We start from the raw sequence: 23,736 nt of genomic DNA on the forward strand, positions 1-23,736 counted from the left end.
TAATAGATTGGACTGTGGCTCCTGTCCTGTTCTCTTGCCCTTATTAGCGTGTTTTTAGTTTTCAGCGGAGCTGGCTGATGTGCTCATTGGACCTTGAAGGATGTGCTCCATGACAGATGCAAGATACGAGTACAAAAGCAAGATGTGCTTTAAATTCATAGAGGAATTCTCATGGGGATGCTGGTGGAAAAACTGCTCAGGATACATTGGTGTCCCTGACTCGCATACCAGAGGGACAGCCTTTCTCACAGTGTTCTTGCAGGGATGGAATAGTTATCCAGTGCTTCAGGCAGAATGGATGATCCTGTTCTCACTCTTCCAGTGCCCATGGAGGAGCCCGCTGTTAGAGACCAGAGCAGCAGAAATGGTAAAGCCCTGCTCCAAGAAACAAGCCTAAGGGATAAGAATGACTTGTGGTTTGTTTCTTTCTATGGAGGGGGAAGAGTTGTTCAATATGAATAGAAATTAATGTGAGCACTTAAAAGGGCTGATCTTGATCCAAGGATCATAAAACATTATCTGAAGGTGAATTTGTAATATCGGTTTATTGCTAGCTGAGGAACCAAATGTAACATATTTTCTCTATGGGTGAAAGTACTGATAATATCACTGGGTATGGAATGAGGTTAAGGATCGGTGTGTTTGTGTCAGAACAGTTAAGCCCCATGTACCACTTTCCATATGTCCACTCCTGGCCAAAGCAGTTAAGAAATTAGAAAAGTTGTGGCTTGGTGAGAATTGGCATAGCCTCTCTCCACTTGAAAGATTCTCTTTAGGAATCCGAGGTTGAAATTGCCCGTCTCCTGCTTTCATTCCTCAAATGATTCACATCTTACTCCCATTCCAATCTGTACAGACTTGTGCATTTTAGTAGAGAATGGCTAAAATATACGGGTGGCTGAAAGGAGAACTGCAGCAGAGTGAGTTTGGTTTTACTTGGACTATGTGAAGACAGTTTTCAGGCAAATTAGTTGGTTGCTGTGTGGACAGTTCTGTTAGTTGTGCAGTCAGCAGGCTGGAAGGGATTTGCTGGCCCACAGATGAGAAGATAAACGGCCTCTTACCAGTCTGTTTTCTTCAGAGATGGACAACTTGTGTTTTTCTTCCTGTTTCATGTTAAGTTTACGTGTGGAGAGCACAGAATGTGTAAACAAGCACATTCCTTGCAGAGTAAGAGGATTATAGATGAAGGAGACGCATAGAAATCTTCTTAACCTATTTAGAGGATATCAAATAAGTGCAGTTGAGCTCTGATTCAGTGTTGTGTTTTGTTCTCCTTTACCTGCCTTGGGTAAAGAGCTTTACAGACCAGGGAGTTCTAAGATGCTGAGGCTCTTGAAGCTTTGTTTAGGACAACTGGTTACTGGTGAGCAAAGCTCATGTACTCCAGATGAGAAATGAAGAACTCAGTAGGTCTGTTCCATGAGATTTGGTCTATGTGTTTTCTATGGCTTAACTTGTTAAGTGCAAGTTTTCCTCCTGCTCTGATTTGAGTTCGGAGTTACAGTTAACCTCAGTAAAAACTAGGTGGGTGAAGAAAACCAAACCCGTCACCTATTTTGTTCTGGTTCCCTCCAAACCTACAGGAAGCTGTGAATTAATAGTTCAGACTACAGACAAAGGTTTTTCTCAGTAATAACCTTTGTTCAATTACAACCTGCTGTCAAGCTTTTGAGAAATAATAGGGCAGGAAAAGCATGGCCATCCTAAAGGTACTGAAGTGTTGACTCCAGCTGTGACACTTCTGCTTAGGTTGTTCACTTTCTTCTTTTTGGCTTAAGACATGAATCAGTGCACGTGTTGCCAGCACCTGCCTGGCCTTCAAGTATGGCACAAATTAAGCAATACTTCTGCAGAAGTGGATGGTGAACAAAGTGCTTTATAAATTTTTAAAACTGTATTTTGAGCTATCCAAATGATCATTAGAATGCATTATTCAGTCAGAAAGAAGTGCTTCGCAAGATCAGTGAAATATATCTTCATTGTAAGTGCATCTGTTGTTCCTTGCAGATGATTAGCTGTAGCTGAGTTGTAAATTTGACTCTTTTGTGTATGGCTAAGATGATTTTTTTCCTAATTAAGGGCTGACACTAAGAAGATAGCTGTACCTAATATAGACAGGGCTCTTTGTCATTTGTGTTTGCTGGGTCATAAATGTGGCTGACAACATAAAACAGCACTCGTGTTTTGTTGTGGCAGAGCCTGCAGACCTATGCACATGCTCGGGTCCCATCGTTCTGCAGGCTGGACTGATGGGTGGTGGCACCAGCAGGTGGGCATCTGGGATCAGGCTTGGACAAAGAGTGGGAGAAGGTTTAGTTTTAGAACTGGCCAATGTTTCTCGCTGCCCTTTTGGAAAGGGAAGGTTGGCAACAGCATCAAGAAATAGTTCTGTTGCTGAAGTGAAACCCCGAAGGTCAGCTGTTTCCCACTTGTATCCCTGGAAAGCGAAGTCGTCTCTACCTCCAGAAATAACAGGGAGTCTGCAAAGGAAACTGCATAGTTTCTGGTTGCCTTCTGCTCTTGAAAAGTGAATACATTTTCTTGAAGCGTCTGAAATGCGCTGGATTTTGGTGACTTCTGTAACCTCTAGCCTATGAAATCCTAATACTTTTTTGAACAATATGTTATCTTTGTAGTGGGTTTTGAGACATGACAGCTTGTATGCCTTACCATGGAACTATGGATGAAATGAAAAGCTTGTCTTGTTTAGAGCTTTTGAGACAGCAGTATCTACGAAGGAGAAACTCCAGGAAGCATGGGAGAGTCTGGAGGGATGAAACTTTCAGCTTCTGAGGGTGAAAGTTACTTTAGGTGAAAGGTTTGAGTATATGTTGTGTAACAGACACGAAGTGGGATGTGTGTTTTACACATAGTGCTGCTTTGGCAGCCTGTGTGGTTATTCACCTGTTAAGCTATCAGCATGAAGCCTACTGGAGAACTCATCCAAACTGATAAGTGCAAGCAGTGGAACTTGGAAGCTGTTTGTCTCTGAGATGGGACAGGCATGTATTTGTGTCTGGCATATTCTGTGCTGAGTAACAATTCAGTGGTAACTCAAAATTGAGTTAGATGGGGCTTGACTGCATGTGGCCACAGGACTACATCGTATAGATATCTTTTCTGCTGGCAGACTCTTGTAGCTGCTTAATCTCACTCAAATCTTGCCTGAGCAGTGAAGGAATAGCTGAGTTGTAAGTATCTCAGCTGGGATGGCAACTTGAGTGTTTCTACCAGCTTTCCTGCTGGGCAGCTACTATGAGTACTTGGAGATCTCTATAGGACTAATTTATTAGCTGGTGAAAAGGCTTTTAAAGGTAGTAGCTGTCAACAAATTAGCAGATAGGTAGCAAAATAGGCTGCTTCAGGAGGTAACTTTGCTTACTCCCTAAGGCTAACCTTTAGGAATGTGAAAATCTCTTTTGCAGTCCTGGACACGAAGCAGCAAGGCCAGCTGTTGTGCTTAAGAGTTGCCTTTTTCACTTGTAGCTGGGCCTTTTTGTTTGCACGTGGAACAGCTGGAAGGAAGCTTGCTGTAAGCTCTTCCATACTGTTTCTATGGAAACTGTCAGCTCTCCAGTAGGTTCTCCAATGGGTGCAAGCTGTGGGTGCCCCGAAGTAATTGTTGCATTAGACACTTCTGAACCTTATCCCTGGACACCAGTAGATCTCCAAAATGGTTTCCTAGGTGATGGCATTTTCCATGCTGGGGACAGGAATAGGTGTGTTAGCAGTGCTTAAGCGGTGCTTTCTGTACCTCTTATTGCTGATGAGGGAGTACCAGCTGAAATCTTTGGACCATAGGCGCCTGTCTGAGGTTTTCTGTTAGAAATGGGGATGTGTTGGTCTGAGGCAGATGAATCCTAAGTAGATGGCTGGGCAGTATGGGATGAGAGAGAAGCAGCGGTGCAGTGGTGAAGGCCTTGTGTCCTGTTGCTTCACAGAAGACTGCTATTTGTCTGGGAGGTTTGGGAGTCTGCATCAATTGATGAAAGCTCATCTTTTATCTAGTCAAGTGCCTAAGGGCAGCTTGATCAGGGTAGCATTCTTTTGGGGCAGTACTGGAGCATTCTGCTCTCACTCTGCCTGCAAGGACATGCTGAAACACAGCACGTGCTGATGATCAAGAACTGAGGCTTTCCTGGTGTGATACAAACCTAGCAATAAAAGTAAGAAATGGCTATAACATGTTGCCAGATTACCCAGTGTCTTGAAGCAGTCTGTATAAACAGTCCGTGCTGGAGTATTTATCTTTGATGCCAGGATGAAACGTGGCAAGTTTGTAGCTCTAAGGAAGATGGTGCACCAGCTCCTGATGGAAGGGATTTCTGCTCAAAACAACTGATAAAACTGATGTTGAAGGTATGTTCTTGAATTATCGCAGAGATAGGGAGCTGGAATGAGAGCTGCAGGAGACTAGAGTATCCTTTTTGGGGGGAAAAAGGAAGATATTTATAGAGGATAAAATGTGTTACTAAAAGTAGAGAAAATTGCTTACCGAATTAGGTGGGAGTGCACGTATCTTAAATTCTGTGGATGAGCTTTAAAATGCATGGGATCACAAAATGCATATAAAGGATCAGTATCCATTAAAAGATATTGCTTTAATCAGTGTGCAATCCTATTGAATTGTACATCGCCTTCTTTTTCTAGGCATCTGAGGAGCCTTCTATCAAAGGCTTTAAGGTGACGCAGTTAAACCGTGTAGCTGCTGTGTGGGATTTCAGTCAAGAGAGCTTCTGGTCAAGTGCTGAAATGCTGGGAGCTGAGGTTTATCCAGCAGAACATGCTGAGTGTTCAGCCCAGGCCCTTGCCACTGCCTGTAAATATCTTGCACAAGTTGCATACTTGATTCTACTGGTATTAACAGACTTGCCCCCTGCATCCCCCGACTTCACTGTGCAGTGATGTTGATCCTTCACATGGCTATAAATGAATGTGCTGCAGTGGCTATTAAACCTGGGTCAGGGAAGGGTATATTTGCTGCCTTTACATAACGTGGGTTCTTGCATGGAGGAGAGGACTCTTTACGCTTCCTATGGGCTCTGAGAAAGCCCTGTACTGGCAGGGCCCATTAATTTTTAATTTAGTCTTCTCCACACTGCGCTGCTGTTTTGTTTTACGAGGACATTACGCTGAAATGAAGGCTTGTAAAACAGAACTTTAAAGTTTGAGAAAGGTGCAGTCATTATAATAATATGCATGCCAAAATGGAAATGAGTGGGTATTTACAGCAGGTTTAATATTAATTATATTTTACGGTGATGTCATTCTTGCAGGTGAAGTGAATGGTAAGATGCAATGTACAGTGAAAATCCCTGGGCTGATGACTGACCTGGGGCCTCACAAATATTGGGGTGAGCTTTGCAGAGGCTGGGGGGGAAGATAGCCCTTTTCTTTTGTTGTGCATGGTTGACTTATACAGGCAGGGCTACTGAGTTGTGACTTTGCAGCTCTGTTCCGGGTGCTTCAGCTAGAGCGTGTTTGAGCTGCTGGTGTGGGAAATGAGGCTCAGCTTCTTTTGAGCAATTGGTTAGTGCTTCTGCTTTGACCCGCTGAACATGAGAACTATAGATTAAGAGAAATATTTTTTAAACCTTAATCTACAGGCTTGCAAGGTGAAGTGTTTCTCCCTTTGGTGGCCACTTACAGGACTTCAGCTACCTGCGTGGAGTAGTGTGAAATAAATTAATGGATAATGGAGAGAGCTGGTACAGAAATGACATCAAGCAAATCCATTCTTATCATCCAAAGATCCCCAACTTGGGTCAGATGAAGAACAAGGTTGGAGGTTTTTCTTTGCCTCGACACGAGTCTATAGTTGATGAACACAGAAATAATGAGCGCAGGAAACAAAGCTTTAGGGACTGGGTTATGTAGCTGCTGGCGAGCTGAGGAACAATAAGTGAAATTACCTGCCACAAGACTTGTTCTGTCCTGTGTGCTGCCTGAGGGGTTAAACATAAGAGCCAGCTCCAGCCAATTTTCTCTCTTGAAAAGGTGGCAGCCAGAGGGTGATGGGGTGGGAAGGCTTCCCTTGTCTGAAAATTGAAGCGTTCTAAATCCCCGAAGCTCCTATTTCCCCCCCCCCCCCTTTAAGAAGAAAGAGATAAAGAAAAGCTGAAGCACAGGAGGAAGCTTGTAGTCAGCAGACTGCAGTGGTGGTGAATAGGATTTTCACAGCTCACTAACCTCTTGAGTGTTTAATAAATCCCAGAGATGGGTTCCAAGGATAAGGTGGCCCTGGTATCTAAGCAGACAGCCATTGCCTGCTGTCATCTTGGTGACGAGTGACCCTGCGCAGCAGGACCAATTACCCAGCTAACAAACTGGAGACAAGTGTCTCCTTCCCTGCTCTCCTGTCAGCTGGGCTGAAGGTGCCATGGTTGCCATGGCAATGATGCTTCAGGTGCTGACAGTGTGAGTGCTTGTGATGAAGTGACTGAGGATTGGGTGTGGAGGCTTTTTCCTTGTTTTTTTTGTTCCCCCCCCATAGATGTATTTGGTTCATCACGTGACCTTGTGTTGACGGATTGAGGAATTCTCTTCGAGCAGTCTGATGCTGACTCCTTGTAAGGCAAATTGGCGAGTTCAAGGTGTAGTAGATCCTGAAGTCACTGGTAAATGAGTTCCTGTCCTGGATAGGATAGCTGTGTAGAGGCAAAAAAAAAGCCTTTTTGCAGGCTGCTGTGCAGGAGGTGGGCAGCCTGGGATTTCCTGTAAGCTTGTCTTTTAAATGTTGGCATTTTCTGTGCAGGTGAGATGATTTTCTTGTTTCAGTCTTGGAGAAGAGGAAGTGGGACTGGCTTGCTCCTTAAGCAATTGCTACTGGTCACTAAGCTGTAGATCTAAGCAAATGAAGAGTTACAAAGCTGAAGTTGTTGCCAGGAAGGGTAACTGGGGAGCCAATTTAAGCAGACAATTGATGTCCTAATCAGCCAGCTGGTGGCACAAGGCCCAGCTGGTGTCTCAGAAGTCATCTTGAGCTGCTCGTTCTGCAGCTAGGAGACTCCCCATAGAGTCTGAATGCTTTTCTTTGAAAGGAGTTGGCAGCTTGGCCCATTGGCTCGTGACCCGGTGTTTAAAGCTGAGAACTTTTAGCTTGGAAAATCAAATATTGGGCTAAAACTGTATTGGTTTTGCATCCTTGTTATATATGGCAAGCCTATAGACTTACCTTCTGTCACTTGGGATGCCATCAAGAACCCTGAAATATGGTTCCCTCTTGGTTTGAACGTAACTGAGTGAAATTCCATTATGAAATAGTTCCACTTTGGAAGTGAAAGCTGTATCTGTTATGTGTACAAGGGGAGATTAGAGTGGCTAGAAACATTTGCAAATGCCAGCTGACGTGGCATAAATCTATGTAAGCAGCTACGTAGCCTGGATTTTTCTTATTCCTAGATTAGCTTTGGTTATTAATGAGGTTGCTTACTGTCATAAAAGTAGAATTTGTTTCGGGAAGTGGCTGCATTTTACAGTACTGAGATACAGTCTGTATGCAGAAAGCCAGCTGAAGCCTGCATGCTGGGCTCAATCTTTATTTTGGGGGTTGGGAGTAGTGAAAGGAAAGTAGGTTAATGTGGTGTTCCCACAGAGCAGGTGGAGTTTTAATACTACTTTTTTTGAAGCTGAAATGCAGAGTAAAATGGATATAATGGAAGCTGGTAATGGGGAAAGGCACTGTTGTAGATCAGAATACAATTTTGGTGCGAGTTTTCAATAGTTGTGTTACGCAGGTGCTCTTAATGTTATGCTCCACAGTGGCAGCAGCCCTGGGAAGGTCTGCCCTTACTTGCACTGGCTTCCAAATTGACTTGGATGTGGAAACAATTCAGTAGTGTTAGACAAACAGAACAACTGAAGTGAGCCCTATGTGCAGGGGTCTGAGGAGCTGCCCACAGTTCTGTAGCATTAGAAGCAAAGTGATTATTAATTTCTCTTGCAGGAAAGGCCATTTGTGCTCTTCAGTGATGTGGAACGTAGCTCAGTGTAGCCGCATTAGGGCACGCACCTTGAGTGCCAGGAGGCGAGGTAGGGATTTGCATACAGAAGGCAAAAGCCTTTACACAGTACCGATAATGCACATTGTAAAACAGTTACAATAACATTCACTGCAGCCATGAAAACAATTTTACAGCAGATTAAACACACTTAGAAAAAGGAAAAAGATGAGAGAGAAAGCAATACCAACACTAAATTAGGGTTTAGTCAGCAGCAGAAAGAACACAAGAGAATGAGAGTGTTCCAACTGTTCTCTACTGCATAGTTTCTTTTTTTTTCCAGACCAGCTATTCTGCTACAATCTATTTTGCTGGTCTACTATTTGAATTGAGAAACTTATTTCTGGAATAATGCCTGCTAGTGAAAAATAGCCGATCTGAGACGAGCATTAACTTAAATAGCGCTTGCAAAACCGATGACTCCTCAGTTATTGCTGCTTTACAAATCACAACGCTGGAAATGGAGTTCTGGGAGTAAGAGGTGTGCAGAATGAGGTGGACCGTGCTGGTGGCTTGTTCCTGTGTGGCAAAGGGGAGAACATCACTCTAGCCTATGGGATGGAGAGCAGCTCTTTTGTGGATAGCTTTGTTATAGTTCTTGGGCCCCGAGATCTCTGGAAGAACTGAGAAGGGTTTACTTGCATGGGATTTTATTTTCAGACTTCATTATTTTGACACCTCTTGGCAATTTTCCTAAGTGCTTAAACTGCACATTACTGAGAAGGATGTTTTTTAGGCAGCTACATGCTCAAATTGGGTGAAGTTTATTTACTGTTTGACTTCTAGCTCTGACATCTATTTCTCTAAACAATTTCCACTAAATGAACTGTTTTTCAGTTACGTTGAGCAGGTTCCCACGTTGCTTTTTTTTTTCTTTTCAGTTTGCACTTTCTTTCCTTTAGTGTCAGTCACACCTCTTCCTAGGTGAAGGATGCTTTTAAGAGGTCATGCATTGCTTGGCACTGTGATGAAGGGAAGAACCAAAGATGACCTAAGAAAACCTTGCAGCTTTTAGCTGCTTGAGTGACATTAGTTACTCAGTGGAGTAAGGGCTGCTATGCTTTATCTTCCTGTCTTTAAGGAGTGAGAATTTATTGACGAGGCCAGAGGAGTTTGGGGTGGAACCAAATAATTATACTAGTGACTCAATGAGACGAAGGTTTGGGTTACTGTTCAGCACAGGCAGAAGTGTAAACCTAGTAAGTAATTATTTTAAAAATGGATGAAGTAAAGCTAACTTCAGTTCTGCATTCTCTGAGATTCAGTCCGTAAACTGGTCACTTTGGTTTAGCTGCCAATTAATTTCAAATGCTATGTGAAAATTACTGCATGTCTAACTCATTTCAGTGTAAGAGGGATGTGCCAGTAGCTGCTGCTGCTGAAGGCTTGGCTGTCTTGCTTTCCCCAGTGATAACCTCCTGCACAGACTTCCTCTTATGTGAGTCCTGTCCCTGTTTGCGTTCCCTGTATTCTCAAACACTTAGAAAGCCATTATCAGGCTCAGAAACTTCTTGAGATAAGGTTGTGCTGCTCAGGAGAGCAGGCAGATAACATCCATCTGCCTCAGAATGAAATCCAGCTGACATCCATACTGACCCTGTGTCCCCTTTGGGGATATTATTGTCTGGCAGTGGCAAGGCACACTCTTTAGAATTGTAATTCTGATGAACCTTGTTTTGTGTTGTTGGCCTGAACATCCTTACAGCTCAGATGCAGCTTGGCTGTGTTGCTTAGCAATGCATTTCTGTCAGAGTGTTGTGCAAACCTGAGGTCTTTTAAAGTTTTCTAGGCCACTTTCTTGCTGCTACAATTGAAACTTGAGCAAAGAAAACAAGACAGCTTTCAAAAAATCTCTGCAAATGTGAATATTTGTCTTTTTCCTGAGGTTTTTAGGAAGAGAACACAAAGGTAGTTTGGAAGGTATTTCGAGGCAGGAGATGGAGAAGGTAGGAATGAGTGCTCCTTTGTGCAGTGATGCTGCTGTGATGGAAAGCTTGCAAGCTGAGTGGTGATGGTAAAACTCAGCTGTCAGACCTCTGAAAATGGGTTCTGGCCTAGGGATGCTCGAGTGTTCAGTGGGGCAGAGTCAGAGGAGCACAGCCACTGCCCTCATGGAGAGAGTTTCTGTAGTGCTTTTACCATTAATGAACTGCTTGGTGTCAAGACTGCTGCTTTAAAAAAAAAAAACACAGAAATCGGAAACCCACCTTGAAGTAGAACTTGTCTGGATCTGCTAGGAAGCAATGCCAGGTATAGGAAACTGCATTGCATCTGCTGAGGAAAGCCTGTGTGTAAAATCGATTGCCAATGATCATTTGCCTGAGTGGGTCTGTATGGGGGGAGTGCAGGTTTAGGGCAGTCATGGCTGCAGATCATGGGCTGAGGACCACCAGCTCTGACCTGTGCGTGCTGTTAAATCTGGCTGTATTGTCTCTTGAGCTGAAGGTCTGACTGAAGGTTATCTCAGGGCGTATCACTGAAGTTCATCTGCCAGGATTGCTCTGGTCTGTAACAACATATTGAGTTTTGATAACAAACATCAGACTCCTGGAATGCATTGCTACTGAATGTGGCCCTTGTTTCCCCTTGTTCTTGTGGTGCTTTGCTTTTGTAATGCTTTTCATAATGCTTCTCCTCCTCTTTTCTGTGTGATGTAACGCTACCTCCCTGCCTAGTGCTCCTTTAGGGATCTTACATTAGTCTCATGATAGAGTAAAATGAAATGCAGTGCTAAAATCCAGACGTGCCTGCTCCTAGGAAGTGTTTTTAGCTTTTTGCTCGCTTGGTTCCAGTGATTGCTGGACAAAACATTGAGTCAGCTCTATAGTTTTGTCTCATTAAATGCATAAATATGCAAATTTCGTGGTGCACTCGCATTCTGGGTTTCATTTGGTGGAGCCACAATGCAGTGTTATAGAGGCATGCAGTGGGATCTTCTTGCTGTGTGAAGGACTTGAGCCTGCTTTGCCAACCAGTCTTACTTAAGATTTGTTTGTATGTGTCAGTTGAGATGCACAGCTGCAAAGAGGGGATTTATGGGCAGTTGTAGCTGCTTGGGTTTTAATTTGGACTCTGAAGGGATGCTGCTTCAAGATTATCTTGCTTAGCAAAAAAAAAATGTTCAAACTACAGTTTGGAGCTGCTTTAGTAATGGAAAGTTTGCTTCCAAACAGTCAATAACAAATGTCGTTGAGTACCAATCTATTCAAAGAGTTAATTGGAGATGCTTAGGAGAAATTAATAATGGATGTTTAAGTGATAGTTCCTTTTAACTTTGCAAGAATATTAAGACAAAGTAAACATCAGAGGAATTGCAGGCAAAGTGGGGAAAATTAGGTATGCAAAACAGAATGGTATAAATCTGCATGTAATTAACTGGGGGAGAGTTCCTGAAATTATCATACAGACTAGATAGTATAAGCATGGAAATGAAGAGATGCTATGCTGGGAAGGAAGATGGTACGGTACATGGGAGGAACTGCTGTAGTCATCCTTCAAAGGACGATGGAATCTTCAAGACGGTTCCTAAGTGAAATATAAAATATTCACTGTTAGGTGTTATAATTGAGTACATAACTTTAAGTTGTTTGACAGCTCTGATCTTCATCAACCCAGCTGAGGAGGCTTTTATTTCTTATACAGCAGTACCAGTGGCAGCTGAGGAGCTTCCTGCATCTTCTGTTCATATATTGCTTTCCTTCCTTTCTTCTCGAGGCACAAAGGTGTTTACTGAAATGCTCGAGGACTTGGATTTATTTCCAAGCCATCATTGTTGTGATAAACTTGCATTATTCATAAGGCAGCGTTTTGCTATTTATCACTCGCAAATAGCGTGCTCCAACAGATGCATGTTGCGAGATATCCGGTAATGAAGCTATCATGCTTGGAATTACTTCCAGCTTGCTATTGTTAGACTGCGTGAAATTGGTCCTGCTGCAGTTCTGGTATGATGAAGTTAGGTGAGGGTGTATCTGACCCCCCCCCAGATTGTCAGCAGAAGTGTTCTGTGTCACTGCTGGAATTAGCTGAGGAGCTGGGCAGCTCTGGGCTCAGCAGACTGAAGTTTAGCCTGGCTGCAATAAGGACATTTCCAGTTTCATTCTCCTTTCTGTGCATACATGGAAAGTACTCTGTAAAGAATGGGACTGCACCTGCATGTAGTAGGTGGTGTGGAAGCAACACTGTGTCCTGCAAGACTGTTCCAGATGTTGCTGCTCCCCAAATCCCTTTGCTGAAATGCCAGTGTTGTTGGCCTGTGTAATCCATCCGTGGGCCCATTGCTAGAGGTGGAGCAAGAAAACAAAAGGCTTTTACTGTTCAATGTGCTGTTGCTGTTTCCCCGTGACCTTACTGTAGCACCTAATGTGTTTGAATAGAAAAGAGAGTGCTGACCTGGGGCTTGTTAATTAGTGTCCCTGCTTGATCGGAGTGGCTGGCCTTCTGCTTGTCAGGTCAGGTAGGCTGTAAAATCAAGCAGTAAATGCTGCCATCCTAATGAACTGTTTGAAGTAAGTACCAATTAAAGCATTAAATAAGCTCTGCTCCTGAACTGGCCATTTTTATTGGTGGTTATTAAATTACAGATTGCAACAAAAGAAAGCCATTAGCAGGGGCCATTCGTAGCAGTGTTATTGCTCTGTGTTTGCATTTGCCAAAGTGGATAAGAGGAGATAATGGTTTGTGGGTTTGTTTGGGGTGTGGGTTAGGCAGCAGCAGAAGGGTGAATACCTGCCATAGGGGTACATGGGGAAGTGAGCATGAGTGCTCAGGTGGACAGATACCAGCCACGTCCAGCTGCATGCATTGTTATGGTGGACGTGAGGGCATGTGTCAGAAGAATGGGGAGGGAGGAGCTCTGTGTTCCCTGCTGTTAGTGTTAAATTCATGGTGATATCTATGACTTCTCAGTGATGAGGTTATGTGAAGCAAGATTAGTGAAGCTCTTGGGTATCAAGTGATTTGGAAATGCCCAGGCTGAGCTGGGTGTCAAGGGGATAGTTCTTCTGCCAGATGTGTTCAGCTGGGTGTGTGGTTCTGTGATGTTCTCAGCTTGGGGAAATGAAGACAGGAGAGAGCCCACCTAATGTAACTGGTGTTATTGCAGAGCAGCAAGGAGATGACCAGACTCCAAGCTTCTAATGCTGCTAAATCAGAGCCTTTGACACCACGGGGGTAAAGTGGTGAAATGTTTGGAATTGGAGGGTAGCTCAGGAACAGCTATAAAGCTGCTATATGGTGCTATATGGAACCATGTGGAAGGAGCATTATTTTGTGCTTCATTGTAAGACTTAATGTTACTGGAATTCCTTATTTCCTCTTAGAAGGAAGCAGGCTCACTTGGAGGCTTTTTCCTTGGCTTTTGAATACTTGAGGATGGGAAATAAGGTCGAGGGTGGTGTAGTGGCATATGGGTGTCTCTTAAACTGAGTTAATGCAGTTACCTGGCTTGTGAGCTAAGCTTTCCTGGGATGATAACAAAATGCTGTCCGCTGGTTTCTAGATTAACTCAGTGGGTAAGGATTAGCTGAGCATTCTGTAGCGTTGATTTTCCAGCTTAGTGTGCTGTGTTAGCTTACCTTGGAGGGAGCTGGCACTGTACTGCATCCCTCTGCCATAGAGGAATAACTCCAGGGGTGAGAGCAGCTGGTGAGCCTTCATCCCCAGCTACAGTGACCTCTCACAGGAGCCACTTCTGGCAAGGCTGTGTTGGGTTATCTGTTACTCTCACAGCAAGCTGTTAACAAATGTTGTGGTTGTCCTCAGGCTTTATTAATAAAACGTAAGTGTTTCTCTAAGGCCACTGGTTGTTTAGATAGAGAGTTGCTTTGATTCTGTGCTGTCAGTTGGCTTAAGAGGGAGAGATTCTGACAGCGAGCAAGCAAAACTGCTTGATTTGTAGCAGCTTCTTTGGATGTTCGGAAGTCTTTGCCATATGAAGTAACTGATGTAAATGGTGTACGCTTTTCTAGGCACAGTGCATAAATCCTGATAGCGGCATGTGATTTTTTTTGTATCCATCCACAGGTGTTAAGTATATGTCTCCCCCCAAATCCTACTCTGTTCCCATCAAACTACCTGTGCAACCTGGTCTAGGGAGCCTCCTTTGGCAGGGGGTTGGACTGGATGATTTCTAGAGGTCCCTTCCAGCCCCTACAGTTTTGTGATTCTGTGGAATGGCACAGTGGGATTTCAGATGAATTTGAATGAAATAGGCCCCCAGTGCCTTGGTGGAGGATGCAGTTGAAGCTCACATGTTTTCATCATAAAATGCCACAGAACTGTTTTGTAGTGAGACCTAGTGCTAAGTTGTCTCATGTGGCAATTGAGCAGGAATTCCTTGTTTCAGGGAATGGTTCTTGATTTGTCTGTGAATCCAGTTTCTTGGGAGGGATTAGGGGAGGCAACTGTTGCTCTAAGAGACATACTGTGTCTTGTTTTCCATTGTAACTTAATGTAGGAGTCCATTCCTTGTTTGGCTAATTCTTCTTGACCTTTTTTAATCTGTTATTTGTATAAAATCTTACAAATACATGCTTGTACAGAGGAAGTAGCTGTAGATGACTAACAAAACTAAGATCTCCTTTTCATATGCTGATGTGTTCCCCTGGAATTATGGATGGAGTGAATGGTACTGAAGCAGAATGCTTAGCTCAGGCTTTTAGTACTACAGGAATTGATAACTGTAATGTTTTGTTCTCAGGATTGCTGTCATTTGCTAATGCTGTTCCAAATTCAGTGCTGTATCTGACTGCTACAAGAACATCACATTATTCAACTTCCTTTAGTTGCCTCTTCATTGGTTACTAGTTTATTTGCTGTTGACTTCGCAGTTCTTGTGTTCTGTTATTGCATTCTTCCTTGACTGCCTATGTTTTCTCATTTGTCTCAGTTGGTGTATTACTATTTACGTTAGTTGGCATGTGATTTTTGCAGTTCTTTAGCAGTACTGGCATGGGAGAGTTTCTTTTAAGATGAGTACTTTGCTGTCTCCCTTGACTTCTAGCCTGTCCTAGAGTCAAGATGTGCTTAAACTCCCTGTTCTGATACCTGGGATATCGAACTAGCTGACTAAACTAGTAATTGAGCAGTTGTTGCTGTGGAGTTCCTTAAGGAAATGATATTTCTTAATTTACTGTTGTGCCTCTTATTGTTCTTTCTCCCTCAGCTCCTGTGCTGTTGATTAATAGCTGTTTATTGCCTTAAAATGTTTCCATACCTGCTACTGCAGTCAGAAAACAGAGCATCTTCTGAAATTCTATCCCTTTCACTTAGTTTAGAAAGTTTAGAATGTAATATTCTCTTCCTGGTGACTGATATCAACAAGAGCCTTTGGGATGGTAATGCATGTCAGTGCTCAGGAGTAGAGTAAAGAAAATAACCCTCCCTGCCTTTATAAATGAGTCTCTTTTACTTCTCATTGAATATACATTTCTTTGGGTCCTTTCCTTGCTAAGATTGCAGGGTCTTTACTCTCAAACCTATTCTTGCTGTTTGTCTCAACTTAGAACTTTTCGTGCCATCAATTCGGCCGCGGTTCAATTTCATGAAGGGTCACTCTTCCAACCTTCTGATGATTGCAGTGTCAAGAGGAAATCAGAGTATGAAAACAAGCCATTGAGAGCATGAATTGCTATGGCAGCCCTGGCCATCTCGCTTTAAGGCTTTGCAAACAGGCCCTGAGAGGAAGGAATGATATTTCCATTTGTTTCAATGTCTTCTCTTAACGTTTAGTTAAAATTCTACAGGTATGGGTAGCATTGGTGATGGCACAGCAATACATTCTTAGAGAGCAACAAGTACCTGCACAAATTGGCTTTCTTGTCAGTTGGGTAACTTACACTGCCCTTTTTTTAATCTGTTCCTCCAATACCAACAAACTGATTTTTCTGAGTTCCTATCCGTAAAGAGGGAAGGGGGAATGACTTCCACCATTGCCTGGAAGTCTGAAAATCAATTTCCTTGCTGCATTGCAGATACTGTGTATGATTTTGGCTGAGGCATTTAATTACTTGTGTCTGTTCCCAGGATGGAAAAGGGGGTTGATAATGGCTTTCTAACCTAGAGGGATGTAATAACTTATTAATATCAGATGCTCTGGTGCTGTGACATGAGAATAATATATATCATGTTAGCTATAAAATTGCCTTCTTAATGACCTCTGTTCTTATGCAGCCTCTTCAGAGAGCTTTTCATATGTAGAGATTCTTAATTTTTTAAATGAGTGATGACTTATTGCTCCCAAAGTGTAACCCTGTGTTTTTGTAGGTCTGTTAACAGCAACTTAGAAATCAAGCTCTTGTTGTATTTTCTTGCATACAACATATAGGAAGGCTTTAAATATATCTGGGGTGGGGTTCTCTGAGGGGCACAAGATCTAATTTGAAGGAGAAGTCAGTTTTCCTTATGGTTTTGACAAGGAGTTATCCTCCTATAGGCTTTCAGAAAATCTAATACAGCTCTTCAAAATCTATTCCAACTTGTGAAGGCCTACTAAATTGAAAGACTTTGTTAGGACTAGAATAGTGCATAACTCACGTTGGTCAGTATTACACACTACGTTGTGTGCTTGTGTTATTGTCCCATTAAATGAGAAGGGAACCTAAAGCTGAGAGGTGAGGTTGGCAGGCTTTTGCCAACACTGTTGCCATTGTAGAGAGCAGTGTCTTCAAGGTCTTCAGCTGCTCTGAAATGAGTGAACTCTGGTGTTATACAAGTCAGCTAGATCAAATTTCCCTGTTGTTGTTCTGCTTCTGAGGCTTGGGCTGTATCTGCACAATGTCATGCTCCCTGTATGTCTGCTAGCTTACTCTGAGCTTGCAGGGGCTATCAGAAGTCTTTGCGGTGAGGGGTAGACATGTCCACAGTGTCCTAGGTGGCAACCTTAGGCCTGGGTTTCAGTTTAGCTTGAGCATCAAATGGGATCTTGTACTGAGGAAGCAGAGAAAGAACCCACGAGCCATCTCTCAGCCAGCTGCTCAGCTGGCAAGCTGCAGATGTCCCCTAAGAGGGATGCTCTTGGAAATTTCATATACAAACAATAATTAAAGCAATAACCATTCTGAATATAAATTGGTCAGAGCTGGCTTTGGAATGATGTTTTCTGCTGAAGGGGGGGGATGGGAAAGGGAGAACAATGAAAATGAAAGCCATCTTTTCACAGAGAATATTATGTAAATACTGTGGATTTCTAAAGGAAAACTGACCATCCGAAATACAAGATGGTTTATGTGGAATTTCGATACTCATTTTTTCAAATGTAAATGATATATCAAAATAAAAGAAAACAGGGATTTTGGTTCTGCAGTTCTTCTCCCTACCAGTTGCTTCTGATCCAGTTAAATTTTAATCCCTTCCACCAGACCAGGTTGCCCAAAGACCCATCCAACCTGGCCTTGTCATGATTAGGAAGGAAGAAGTGCTGCTTGTGTAGCTCATGCTGGGGGAAGGGGCCCCCTGACACAGCCAGGCAACTGAACTAACCTGGGGGTTCAAGTGTTGTGATGCTGGAAGCTCTAGAACTGATTGCAACCCTTCTATTGCATTACAACAAAAAGCCACAACTTGGTCACTTTGTGAACACAGTGAATGCTTCTGAAGAGAGCCTCTTCTCTAAGGGAAATGCAAAAGGGAAAGAATGCAGCGGGGAGAAGGAGATACTTAGTGTATTTCTACTATAAACATAAAGTGAAATCAAAACACTGACATTTCAGTAAAAACTTGCACGATGTGACTATCTCTTTGGGTTGACACCCTGTTAATTCCTACTGTGTAAGTACATATGCTTTTGTCTTGCTGCTGAAAAACGTGGGTGGTGAAACAGCAGTGGTCACAGTCACTTCTGATGACTTGTTCTCTGACAAGCAGGAGATAGCAGAGTTACTCACACAATCAGCTACAGCTGAAGGAAGAATCACTTGCCTCCTTGAAAATCTGTAGGATTTGGTTTCTAACAAATTGTAGCAGTGCAACTTGATATCAAACTTGTTCTGTCAGAATAGGTACAAATTTTGCTATTGTTAGTTGCCCAAAATTCCATTGTTTCTTAGTTTCTGTAGATGCTCTGCAGTTCAGAAGGGCTGCGTGATGTGTCAAATCTATTTCTGGGCCCAAAGTGCTTTGAGCACTTTGTGGCCTAATTGCAAGGTATCCTGTGATGAGAGTAGACCACTTGTATTATAAATATAATGTAAGACCTTCAAATATACCATAGATATATAAAGGAAGCTTTTGAAAGGGAATGTTTTCTTTCCCGTGGTGAGCTAGTAATCATTCCTTCATGTTGTGTGCTAGTCTGTCCATTTTGTTTGAGATAAGCCAACCAACCTCAAAACCACACAGGAACTAATAAGAGGTGCTGTAACTGATGGGAGATGCTAAAGGGCTTGTGTTTGACACACCTGTAGTGACACTGCTGATAACAGGAAAGCTATGGTTTAGCATAGGCTTCCCAAAGAGCACATTGCCCAATGAGGGGGAAATGTTGCAGCAGAATTAATCACAACCTGGGAAACAATTTCACGCTAGGCTAAACAGGAATTTAAACAGGGCTGGTTCACAGCCCAAGCCTTGGTTGTTGGAGAACAGCAAATGTGAGGAAAAGATGGTTAACTGAAGGTATGAGTGTGCACCTGGTCTATAAATAAGGCATGTTTTGGGGGTGAGTCTGACCTAGGTAAATATCAGTGAGACAGTTGCCTACTGATCATAATTCCATGAAGTACTTGGCTTAATGCAGTACTTTGCTGTGTAAATGTGCAACTCGAGCTGTGGGAAAGGAGGGATAATCAAGTATCAAGAGGGAGTGAATGGGAGGATATGCTAGCACCTTGCAGATTTAGGATGCAACACAAGACCCAAATGTATATCCAAAATACTTAAAATCAGTTGATCTGCTTGTCTCTCAACGGCTGTGCAGAGCACTTCAGTCTGTGACAGATGTTCTTGATAATATACTCGGTTATTTGGAGGAGCGCAGATGGAAGAAACTTCTTAAAATACATCAGTTGTATGGATCAGAAGTTCACAGTGCTGATTTTGAGGCTATTCTGATGCTTGCTGAATCTGTACAGCTTTTTTTTTTGAGGGATTGGGCTGATGTTTGAATCTTGTTCCGTCAGCGACTGAAACTGATGATGTGCAGATATGTTTGGCTCTTGCCAAGGCAGGAGGAGGTCCTGAAGTTAGGGAGCTCAGTGCTGAAAGAATTCTATGGCAATGTTATAAAACCCAACACTACAGCTGCTGCTTGTAGAGGATTTATGGCCATGTGGTGGAGCAGGAGCCATGCAACTCCAGACCATTGTTCTGCACTTCAAGGCAAATCCTTTATACAAGTAGGAAATGTTTTTTTGCTGGGGAAGAAAATGTCAGGTTGTAATAGCATGTTTTAAATGGATCAACAATTAGGTGTGTACCTTGGTTAGCACGATAGGACAGTCCTTAAAAGTTCCTCTTGATGGTTTACAAGAGTACCTCAGCATCCCAAGAACGTATTTGCTGTCCTGCCTCGTGCCATTATTGTGGGAGGGTATACGAGGTGACCAGTTCCTTTATTAAGTGTGCTACCACTTAAATCTAAACATGGAACATAGCTCTCCTTTTGAAACACCAGGTCTTTCAGGGGGAAAAAGAGTAGATGCACTTAGCAGTGCTATCTCCGGAATGAGGCAGAACAGAAGAGATGCTCTTAGATGCCATGTAGCCATAGTTGAAAGGAATGGGTTACTTCAACAATAATGTTAGAGCTAAGGCAAGTGAAGTTAAATCTCTCCTGTTCATTATAGCCAGATGGGATATAGCCCTAGAGACTGCTATATTCTCCTTAAAAATGTGGTTGAGATTGAGAAAGGCAATGGCAAAAGCTTGCTGATGCCATTTGCAAGGGAGAGGAGGGCTGATTTCAACACTTGGAGGAGTGGAGTCTGCGCAACTGCATGGATCTTAAGATCTTCAGGCACTTTTTTCTTTAGGTAAAGTTGTGGCACCTCTATGGGAAGGAAAGGCAGAAAAGATGAAGTGGCTATTGAGGTATTTAAGGCCATCAGAAATAATGATTCTGAACTATTTCAGGCTCATTATTCTGGAGGGTACATCAATATTGTATATGGAACTAGCATTATTTTCCTGCTATTAGAGAACACTTCTGACTGCTGCAGGGCATCTCTTCAACTCCAACTGTAGCTGCACAATACAGGCAGTACATAACTTCCAGGCATGAATAGGCACCCAGCCATCTCTGAGTGGCAAAATAAGACTAAAAGGACCCTGGAATCAAGATCCTGTTGTTGTTTTCACTTGTTTGAAGAGGCTAATGGCAGCATTTCCTGAGAAGGATATAATGAGGCTTAAATGTCTGTTTCTCCTGGTTTGAGGCAAGTAGTACAATAGGTCATGAATGCAGGAAGAAACTAATGGGGGTAGCATAGGTTGCTAGAGCTCAGACTTATGCTTTGGTTACTGCTTTCAGACTGCTCTTGCTGTAAGAACCTGTGATACAGGAGACAACTGAACAGCTGATATGGACCAGCTGAGTTGCATGGAAGTCCATGTTGAACCACATCCACCTGTGTCCTAGAAGGCCAGACTCTCTTCTCCAGTCTGTGGTAGAGTGTATTAAATAAACAGTGCTTAGAACTGCTGGATTTTGTGTGTTAAGGAACTGTTTGGCATACAGGTGCATCATGGTGGTCCTGTGACCATCCTCAATGAACTTTGTGCTGCCTGCAGGGCTGTGGCTTGTTCTGTCTCTGCACTCAGGTAACTACACTGTATATTTAATATTTAATGTGTTTGCCTTTCAATTGAATTCCTGGTGGGGTATCACTAGCCTGAAGTTTCTCCTCCTGGCTGAACAGGCACAGTGGCTTTGTCCATCCTGTTAGAAGCCATTCATCACTTTAATATCTGAATCTGAGGATTCCATTAGAAGCATCAGATTTTCCAGTACTTCACGATGAAGAGACTGCAAACTCGCCAAGTGCCTCTGATGGGTCGTATGAGGTCCCTTAATATAACACTTTGCAGCCTTTGATAGATTACCAGCCTGATGTTTTTGAAAGGCTAGGTTTTTTTCCCCTCCAAATGTCTTTTCACTCTACATTCTGCTGCCTGCACTCACTGCAGTATTTTTTTTCCTAGGCTTTAACGCTTGTGCTGCTACTTTGGCCTTGGAGACTTCTGACACAGCCCAATTTCCTGAGCAGAGACCTGTTTGCAGGGCTTGCAAGGCATTGCTTCTGCTCCTGTGTTACAGGGTCAGCCTGGATTTCAAGAGGATGCAGTAGACTTCATGCTTTCCTGGAGGGAAAGTGACAGGTGCCACATTTCTTTGTGTGTGCAAGTCTGTAACTGTCTCGTGGCATTCTAGTACTTCTCCCAAGATGAGTGGAGGTTGTACTGGTCAAGAATTGAAGTGGAAAGAATATGAAAAGGGTGCAGTGCGGGGCAATTTCAAATAAAACTGTGTGAACTTCAGAGGCAGCAGCTAATGCTGCTTTTCTCATGTGGCAGCCATTTATTTCCTCATAAAACATAGGACACAGTCTTCCCAAACCAGCTCTGGTGCTGGGAGAAGCACTAGAAGTTCAGGTTTGCTCTGCACTGTGTTTTACTCAATGCCTCTTATGGAAATAGAAGCTTGGGCTTCCTAGACTCCTGTTCTTTGTTCCTCTGTGGCTTGCTGCATGTGTTTGAATCGATATCTTTTCACAGTTGTATTTACTGGACTTCAAACTGCACTATTACAGCATCTCATGCACATACATGTAAAGAAGTGGGGAAACATCAGCTGCAGCAGCTGCACTGCTTGGGTTTCTGCTCTCCGTGGCCTTGCATTAAGTGACCACATTTTCCCTGCATTTATTCTGTTGTCAGGTTAACTGTGTATGAGTCTTCCACTCCTGCCATGGAGGGAGAGGAGGGCTTCCTACAGGAGCACACAAGCCTCATTGCTGTCAGCCATCTAGCTGCAGCATTCTGGATTGGCAGTGCTACCGTCTATCTTATAGTGGCAATACTGTTTATTACACCAACGAACTATTCACCTCTGCAACAAAGCTCCAGCTACACTCTGTTATGCCCCAGGTGTGCTTAGTTCATATGTAGTTTACCCATCATTTACTCATCTCCTGAATATGCCTCAGGGCTGATTTAAGCACTGATCACCAAGCTACTCACCTACTTCCTCTACTAGGAGTTGAACAGAGGTGTTTATTATCCTATCTTGCTCATTCTCTAAGTAACTCATTCTGAAGAGCTTCCTAAGGGCTGCCTTTGGAGCTGCTTCATTTATTCTTTTGCCACTGTTTCCTATGCAAATTTGTGGGTTTTTTTTTAGGAAGCCCAAGCCAAAATGATTCCCCCAAGTTTGTCAACAGATCACTAATTGCTCTGGGGGGAGTTGCTGTTAACGGGGTCAGGAAACATTCCTCTGTTTTAATTTAGGGAATATAAAATTAACGAGGTTGCACCTACTGGGATAGTGACATGCCCATTTGTTTTATTAACAGCAGACACAGTTTTATTAGAAAAACAAAGTAGAAAAAGATCTACTGGGACAAACTCACAAGCATCACTTGAACAAGGTCAAATCTCTTATTATTCTGGTCTGATCACACTGGAGCTGAAAGTGAGCTGTGCTCTTGGGATTCACACCTGATCTGGTGGTTAGTGTTGTGTTCAGCACTCCCCTGATCCTATCCCAGCTTATCAGCAGTGTTTATTTTGTTCCGCTGTGTGATCCTGTACCAACACTTGGCTGCTGTTGTCTGGCTGTTAAAGCCCTGGTGCTCGCTGGCAGGGACTGCTTACTGTGATTCTTCTCTTGGACAAGAGACCTCAAAGGACTGGGGCCCTTGAAACTTTCTCAGGGAGAAGCTAAACAATTCTTTCAGACCACGGTGTCCAAACAGAACCATTTTGCCTTTACAGTGAACTAGTAGGATCTCCCTGTACTGCTTTTCCTGAACACTTTCTGCATTGCTGGCAGGCATTGTGCTAGCCCACAATGGAGCTGCAGCCAACCCTGCCTTCATTATGGTGCTCACTTTCCTTGCTCTCTTTGGCAAGCTCTCTCCCTGTTTGCAGTGCTTCCCCTGGACAATTTCAACAGTAGGTTGGTGGGTAGCTGAGCACTGGTCCCATTACCCTGGTTTCATTTTCTGAAGTTGGATTTGATTCACGCAGCTAACGAAGCAGTAGCACCAGGTCAACATTGGCGATTACACTTTTGTCTTCTCAGCAATGAGCAAAACATTTGTTAACCAGTCCCCCCCGTACACTTCCCAGGCCCTGTTTAATGTGGCAGTCGTGAAAAGTTCAGAAGCATTAGCTGTTTGGTGTGGTTTTGGATCTCCTTTTTGACACCAAACCTGCGGTGATGTTTTCCACCTCCCGTGGCTGATTCACAAGGGCTGTCCTTGCTGCTGGGCACAATGGGAAGTGAAGGGCTGTGGGCAGTGGGATTAAAAGGGCCTTTAGCCTTCCCAGCCCCTTCTTGCTAAGGGCAATGTGAAGGAGTATGAGGTTCTGTCTCACTGAAATTAAATTTTTGTTAATTGCTATGTAATTATTTTAACAAATGCTGCATGAAGCCTCTCAGGGTACAGCTGCCTAAGAAGGCCCCAGCAGATGAGCATCTGGTGATGAAGCAGGCTCGATGAAACTTTGGGAGCCCTGTGACAATGTCCAGGAACAGCACTGGGCTGTTTCATAACTATCTGTGCACCAGAGAAAA

General features: G+C 43.3%; 1 long non-coding RNA gene across 1 annotated transcript in view; it reads left to right on the top strand.

Moving 5' to 3' along the window:
- LOC110387727 overlaps positions 1 to 23,158 on the top strand; it is a 31,053-nt gene extending 7,895 nt beyond the window's left edge. The window contains exon 4 of the long non-coding RNA XR_002432667.1: positions 21,141 to 23,158. This is a non-coding gene — a long non-coding RNA (uncharacterized LOC110387727). The remainder of the gene's footprint in view (positions 1 to 21,140) is intronic.

This window comes from Numida meleagris, chromosome 23 (genome assembly GCF_002078875.1).
Source record: "Numida meleagris isolate 19003 breed g44 Domestic line chromosome 23, NumMel1.0, whole genome shotgun sequence".
Lineage (NCBI taxonomy): Eukaryota > Metazoa > Chordata > Aves > Galliformes > Numididae > Numida > Numida meleagris.